A 7,797-nucleotide genomic window follows, 5' to 3' on the forward strand; every position below is an offset into this window, starting at 1 on the left:
AGAACAAAATTGGGAGTGCGGTGTTTTTAAAACGACAAAAATCACAAAAACGTCAGTTTTTGGGACGGGGGCAGGGAGCGAAAGAGGGCAAAAATTTAGTAGTTCAAAAATGCTTTTTAAATTTTTTTCCACGGGAATTTAAAAAACAAACAGATTTTTTAAAAAAGGCCCCCCAAGGAACTGGCAAAATCGAGACTTCTTAGTTTGGGGTTGGTTTTTCCTCGGGCGTTTCGAAAAATGTAAAAATTTTAGAATACCAGGGAAAAAATCCCAACATGCTCCCAAGACAAAAAAACCATCAAAACAAGAACCACAAAATAAAAAAAGGGCCGACCCCTTCCATCCGATGGGCCTCTGGTTGTACAGGGGTTTAACGTCCCCCGGGCCTCACATTTTCATTTTTGGGGGAGATCGAGCCCCCCCCCAAGTTCGTTGATTTTTCCCACTATGGCCGGCGGCCCACCCGGGCCATCCTTGGGGCGGGGCAACACCGTGGGTTTAAGGGGCCCCCCTTAACCCCTCCCCAAAGAAAAAGTAAACCCATTTTCCTTTTGGCACCTTTCCCCTTCCAAAAAATTTTTAAAACCCACACCCCCTATACGGGCAAACCTCTTCTATAACTTCCAAGCATTAAAATTTAAAAAAAAAAAAAAAAAAAGGGTTAATTTTAAACCCCAAAAAACACACTGAACAACTTTTTTTCAAAATCAAAAATTGGAATGGCACACAAAATTTTTTGCCTGTGGGTTTTTAATAGGGGACTAGTGTTTGGGCAAGATTTGTAGTCTTTTTACACCTGTTTCAAAATTTTAAAAGGGCTTTTAGTGACACTTCAGCCCCCAAAGTAAAATTTTTAAAACCCCCGGAGAAAAATTTCCGGGAATACTTTAAAAAAGGGGTGGAGAAATAAGGTGTCACCCAAAAACCCGTAAATTCCCGGTCTTTGTATTTTCCCAGATTTTCTGTTTATTGAAAGGGTTCCCAGCATTTCTTTACGAGGAAGTTATTTTGGGGAATGGGGGGAAATTTTGGCAGCCCAAAGGGTTTTTTACCCCCTTTTGAGGGCAAGCAAGTATTTTGGGACAGCCCAAAATTGGGGAGGGCCATTTTCCCTTTTATAATTTTATTTTTGTTTATTATCTAAATGTTATTTGAAAAAATTGTTTAAAAAACAAAATTATCATCTTCAAAAGGGGGTTTCTTTTCAAAAAGATTTGGGGTTTTTTTAACTTGTGAAATTTTGAAAATTTTTGGCCCCCACCCTTTCTAAGAAAACCCATCCCCTGTGTGTAAAGATTTCTCTATTTTTCTTTTTTAAATTTCCCAACCCTTTGAAAGATTGAAAACCCAAAAGTTTTAAAATATTTAAAAATTGTTTTGCTTTGGTGTGATTTTGAAATAACATCTTTTAAAGGGTTCAGGAAATGCCCCCTGTTCGAGCAAAGAAATGTCCCCCAAAGGATGGTCTGGTAGTGTGGATTTAATGCTTTTACTTTTTATTCCCGCCACTTCAAAAGGTCACAAACCCCCCAAAGGGGTTTTTCCCTGTGTCCACATCGGCCTCCCCCACAAGCGCAGGTTTCCCAGAAAGGAAAGGGGAGGGGAAAGGGGTTTAAAAGGAAGAAATTCCTTCAATGTTTTACCTCTGAAAACCGAGCAAACCCCCTGGTGGATTTTTAGATCTTTCAAGGGTTCGAGGGGCGTCTCAAAAAGTAGAGTAACCCCAAAGTCCCGGAAAGGCAAATTGATAACAACCCTTGGGCCCTTGGGGGTTCGCCCCGGGGATCGCCGGGGCCACAACAAACAACCCCATATTCGATCAAACCCTTGAAACCCCAAACCCGTCGTGGGGTGAGGTATTTGTTCCAACTTCCCGACCCATGACTGGGCGGTTTTTTGCCCCAATTTTAGATAGTGGAATTTGAGTAACGCGTGGCTCCTGCATGTCGAGATTCTAGAACAAAAAAAAGGTTTCCCCGATGAGGTAAGAAGGGGTGGGAAAAACACGAAGTGTATAATTTTAATATGCAGTATATACACCTGGGGTGGATGTTTTGGGTTATTATACCCTTCAAATTTAAATCACAAATGTTAAAATTTCAAAAATAAAAAAATGGAAGTTGATACCTTTTCAACAAGATCCTTCCTTTTCTCTTGGGTTTTTTAAAAACCCGCCTTTGGGGCTCCCGCGTGCTGGTTTAAACCCAGCGGCCTTTTAAAACCCCCTCTTCCCCGAGGGCCCCGCTTTTTTTGCGAGAGTTTCTGCGACATGGAAAACCCACGGCGGCGGGAATAAGTGTTCCCGCGGGCGAGGGCTGCCCCCGAGAGGGCTTCTAAACCCCACTTTTTTGGAGTACGCGCAGGCTTCGGCCCTCGCCATGCAGAGAGTTCTGGCTCGGCCCCCGAAACCCCAAACCACGCCCTCAACCCAGCTATGCCCCCGCCGAGCTGCCGTTTTACCTAGCCCGGGCCCTTTGAAGGAGCCACGGCCTTTGCCCAAATAAAAGGGCCCCTTCTTCCCTTTAAAGACGATTTCCCCGGCTAAAGCTTTTCGGTGGCCCCCGGGTATCGGGGGCGGCCGGGGACCCCCTTTATCCCAAGGGGAGAATGGATTTGTTTTTCAGCTAAAAATAAAGGACTAGATTGTGCCACAAAATAACTTTTTAATCCGAGTGTAGTCTGGTGCATTAAAATTCGGTGTATGTTGTCCCTATCCCTTTTTAAAAGATATGTTAATTTTTTGTATTTTAACTTTGGGTTTTGTTCTTAAACCCCTCGGGTGCTTCTATTGTCATGTACAATAGATCTAGGTCAAAGCGCTAATCTATAAACTGCGTCACTAGATGACACTCAAGACACACCTGCTGTTCACCATCTGAGTCAGAAACAATAGAAGAACGTATACACCAAAAATATTGTTGGATGATACGAAAGCAAGACTTGAAGTATTGATTCAATATCTTAAGATAAGATACCGCGCACTTCAATTCACATGATATCAGCCACATACAACAAACACACACAGCACAGCACAGGCATATCACAGCAACACACTCACACATTCATAATAGGAGCTATTCTATTGATTTAGTAACATTATATATATAGCTGCGATAGCTTCTATATAATATAAATTATACATATATATATATGTATGATATTGATATGTATACGTGTATATTTTCTTATACTATGAGTTAGTCTATACAGATAGTGCTTATTATACATCACACTACATAATATACATGTATTGATGAATATACACAATAAAAATTATAAACATAATAATAATAATGTCTACAACAAAATACATATATCAATATATATATTATATATATTATATATATATAAAATATATATATATATATATTTATGTAGTTATGTATTAGTATTAATGTATAAATATAAATATAGTATTGTATATATCGAGCATGCATATAGTATACACAAAACATATATTGCTTGCTATCTATAGTCTATCATGTATTTCAAACTCGACTGTATCTACTTAGTATATACATATATATATATATATATTATAATACTATATAATATACTATTATATATATAATACTATATATAAATATATTTAAATATATAGTATACACAATAGAACACATGTATCACATATATATATCCCATACATATATACACATGACATACATACAAACACACATCACACTACATACACATCAAATCACATACACATATCAGATATAACTAAATATATAGTATATATACATACATCATATATACATATATATATATATATATTATATATATATATATATATATATATAAATATACATTCAATAAATATATAACTATATATATATATACCATTCATATATCTACATATTATGTATATCATTCTAAAAATACTATATACAAATAATATATATATATATATATATATAATATATATATATTATATATATACATATATATAATATATATTATTATACTATTGTTATATGTGGTGTGTGCATGATGCGCACGTAGATGAGTGATAGTGTATGTATAGTTCTACATATCATATATTGATCTACATATACACACAATATATACACACATCACTACATCACAGCAAACATACACACTATATATCATATACAGATTCTATATTATATTATATATATACATATATATATATATATCATATATATATTAATTATATATATATATATTCATAAATAAGATGTGACTGTGTATTGATGCATACTATGATCGACATATTTTCTACATACTTATTAATATATATATATATCGTATATATACATAACATAGTATTATAATCATATTATCATTATACTAATGTATATATTACATGCTATAACGAGCGTATATAACAGTCGCTGTGAATATGAATGAACACTTATTCGCATATATCATTATATGAGAGCATGCGCTATACGTCCGTCAGTCACTCTTCATCGCTCTTCGAAGGAGCAGTCAGACGAGTGCGTGGTATTGATCAGTGCATAGACCTGAGTCTCAAAGGCGATAGTGCACGAGTGCAGGCGCGGGTGCAAGAGTGTTATAGAATAATGATTCAGCTATTATTTTCTCAAGACAACACACTATTCCAGCTAGTGATTTTAGTATCTGGGACGGCAACTCGGCAACACGCCACATGCGCGACTTCTTCCAGCGACTAACATGCTTTCACACCTTATTACATAACGATGCAACACACACACACACACAACATATGTTAAATAGATATGTGTCGTAATAATGAAAAAATAATAACAAGCTTATAGATTCCAGGGGCGTGAGTATACATTAGTCGGAGACAGAGTTGTGTATGTGTCTTTATGTTCTTTATTCAAATTTCTACAAGTGGCAATGCTATCATTCTATCTATATGCAAAAACGAATGTCCATGACACAGATAGAAACATTGCTAACACTCAGCTGGACACAGCGATAACAAATTGTATATCGACAGCGAGCCAATATACAACACAACAAACTTCTAGGACAACTAGCAGATAGCCCGGAGACGAGCTCATCGCGCGACAGCGCATAATACAACCCAACATATGCGATCGACAACGGTCAATGACCTATAGAGAGCAACAAGTAGCACTATCTCCCAGAGAACTGCGCACAAACACAACACATATCAGATCTAACTCAGACAACAACTATTGGCTGAGTAGTATATCACTTATAGTTAAGCGTTTTTTTTGAACACTTACTGCAGTCTCCACAACATCTAGTGAGATGGCTGAGTTGTTCAGGAGCGAGGACCCTGAACACTACCATTATTCTTTTCAGGTCCCTTTCTTGGCTACATGCAGTATCGGCATAGGGGGGTCAGATCGGAGAAGGTCCTTTACTAGTGTTGTTGGTTTCTTAAAATAAGAAGTTATTGTGAAAAAAGCATCTCGTTGTTTCGAGCATTCCGAATGCAATAAAATACAAACAAGCGTACCCGTGAATACCAACGGAGATAATATAAAAAGATAAATTGAACTATCTAGAAATATTGGCGCAGTAATATAAGGCTTTTGATATTGATATATTAGTAAAGAAAAGCTATGATCATTTGGTGGTGAATATAGTTTTTCCTTTTATATCCATTTTCTGCTCAACTGTACTTATAGAAAATGAAGTTCAAATCCACACAACACCTCCACTTCATAAAGCACAATTTGGTCTCTGTCAAAAAGACAATCAACTTACTTATAAGGCACCCCATACGACACATAATACTCCTACTTTAAGAGGTAACATCTATGTGGTCCCTGCGGATCTATATATACATTTCTTGTATGAATTATATATATGTATGTATGTACACACACACACACACACACACACACACACACACACACACACACACACACACACACACACACACACACACACACACACACTACCTACTGTATACACACTTCTTACTGTATAGGAGATACTTACTGTATAGGTGTCATTATGTATCATACCTTTACATGATCTGTGTACTGGCGGTGTATTTACAAGACGCTGGTCTTTGTTAATGATACCGAGTTTTGTATCTCGGGTAAAGATGACCAATCACTTCTTGTGCCCACTAACATATAACGATTACCTTGGGAAGAATATTCATAGCAAATTAATTATCAATTCAAATAAAACGCGTAAGAGAGACATGGTATGTTTGTGAACAAGCATATCACACACACACTATCTACTTGTAGCGTAAGGGGCACACACAAGTTTACATTGGGGGGACACACAATACATGCAAGCCATACACTCATGTATCTTAAAAAAAACCAAAAATAGAGGTCTCTGAAAAGTATAAGAGGGGGGGGGTATATATAATATTATGATAATGGATGGAAAGTTAGAGAGTGATGTAAGTAGTGTGTTAGTGTGTGGTTATTGAGATAAAAATTGTAGTGTGTGTGTTGTGTTGGGTGGGTGTTTGTGTTGTTTTTGTGTGTAGTGTCTTTGGATAGAGAGAGTGAGTGTAAGAGTAATTGTGGTGGGAGGGTGGTTGTTGGGGGGGTATATCATAGTAGTATCTGTATATATGATAATATATATTTATATATCATGTGTTGTAATATACACTATTGAGAGATATGATTACACACAGATGTTTATAGATTGTATCTTATGAGTTCTTTGTATTTATGATTCTTTATATATCAGGTAAATTGGAGATTATCTCGTATACTGTACTTACTACAATCTATATAAGTTGTTATCTTGCAGTGCTATTAGAGATACACTGGTGGTCAGGTATCTCTAGGCTGCGCTCGTACTATCTACACATCGAGTGAGTATTAATGGTCTCTATATCTTATATATATCTTCTTGTATCTATTATCTCTCTATCACTACAGTCATTAGATAAGATGAAAGAGGAAAAATGTATCATATAGACTGCGAGGTATAGAGAGATCATCTCTGTAAATGAGCAGCGGTATTATATCTAGTGTTAGTATTATAACAGAGCGCGAGAATAGTGGTGCTGAGATTAATGATAGTATTCTTATATATATATTTTAAGTTGATACGCAGTAAATGGTGTGTATTCTACTATCTAGGCAGTACATATTTTAGATCTGACGGAGAGCAAGGCTATTGTATGGCGGGGGGGTGTAAGATAAATCGCGATAGCTATATAATTGATATCTCTTCTGCGGTCAGGGACACAACAACATTAGCGTAGGTGAGCGTTCTCTGGGAATCTAGCGTGTGATTATGTTAAAGGGGATTATGGAGCGCTTGGAGTAAGTTATAATTAGGTGCGAAAATAGAGATTTATATATCGTTGTATGGGATCGGGAGGAGAGGAGAGGAAGACATATTATTGATGGTATGAATGAGGAGGGGATGGTAGGATAGCGGGGGGGTGGGGGGGGTGGTGGGGGTGGAGATTAGATTGGGGGGAGAGTTATTGGTATGCTGTTTATTGTTATAATGTATTGTGGGTTTGTAGAGTATGAGCGGGGTATAATGGCTCGCGGACATAGGTAATTTATACTGTGGCTATCGCGTCGTGTATATCTTAATATAGAGAGTGTGACGGTTCGCTTACACGCAATAACGAGCAGCGTGATAAGGATCTATGCTATAGACAGCTATTTAAGAATTTATGATTGTCTTCACGGAACACGTCTGTACATTTTCACGTTCTCCAGTCTCCTTCCTTCTAAAGCACATTCTGTCTATTTCATAATTATTCTACCTTAGTGCATCTGTCTTGAGTGCGAGGAGCACTTCTTGGTCTATTTCATTTCTCCATGTGCTCATCTGTCTCAGGAAGGAGGCATCTTCTAGTCATATAATTCCACC

Source organism: Penaeus japonicus, unplaced genomic scaffold (genome assembly GCF_977035675.1).
Source record: "Penaeus japonicus unplaced genomic scaffold, GWHDUDI00000001_assembly GWHDUDI00000025, whole genome shotgun sequence".
In the NCBI taxonomy this organism is placed as follows: domain Eukaryota; kingdom Metazoa; phylum Arthropoda; class Malacostraca; order Decapoda; family Penaeidae; genus Penaeus; species Penaeus japonicus.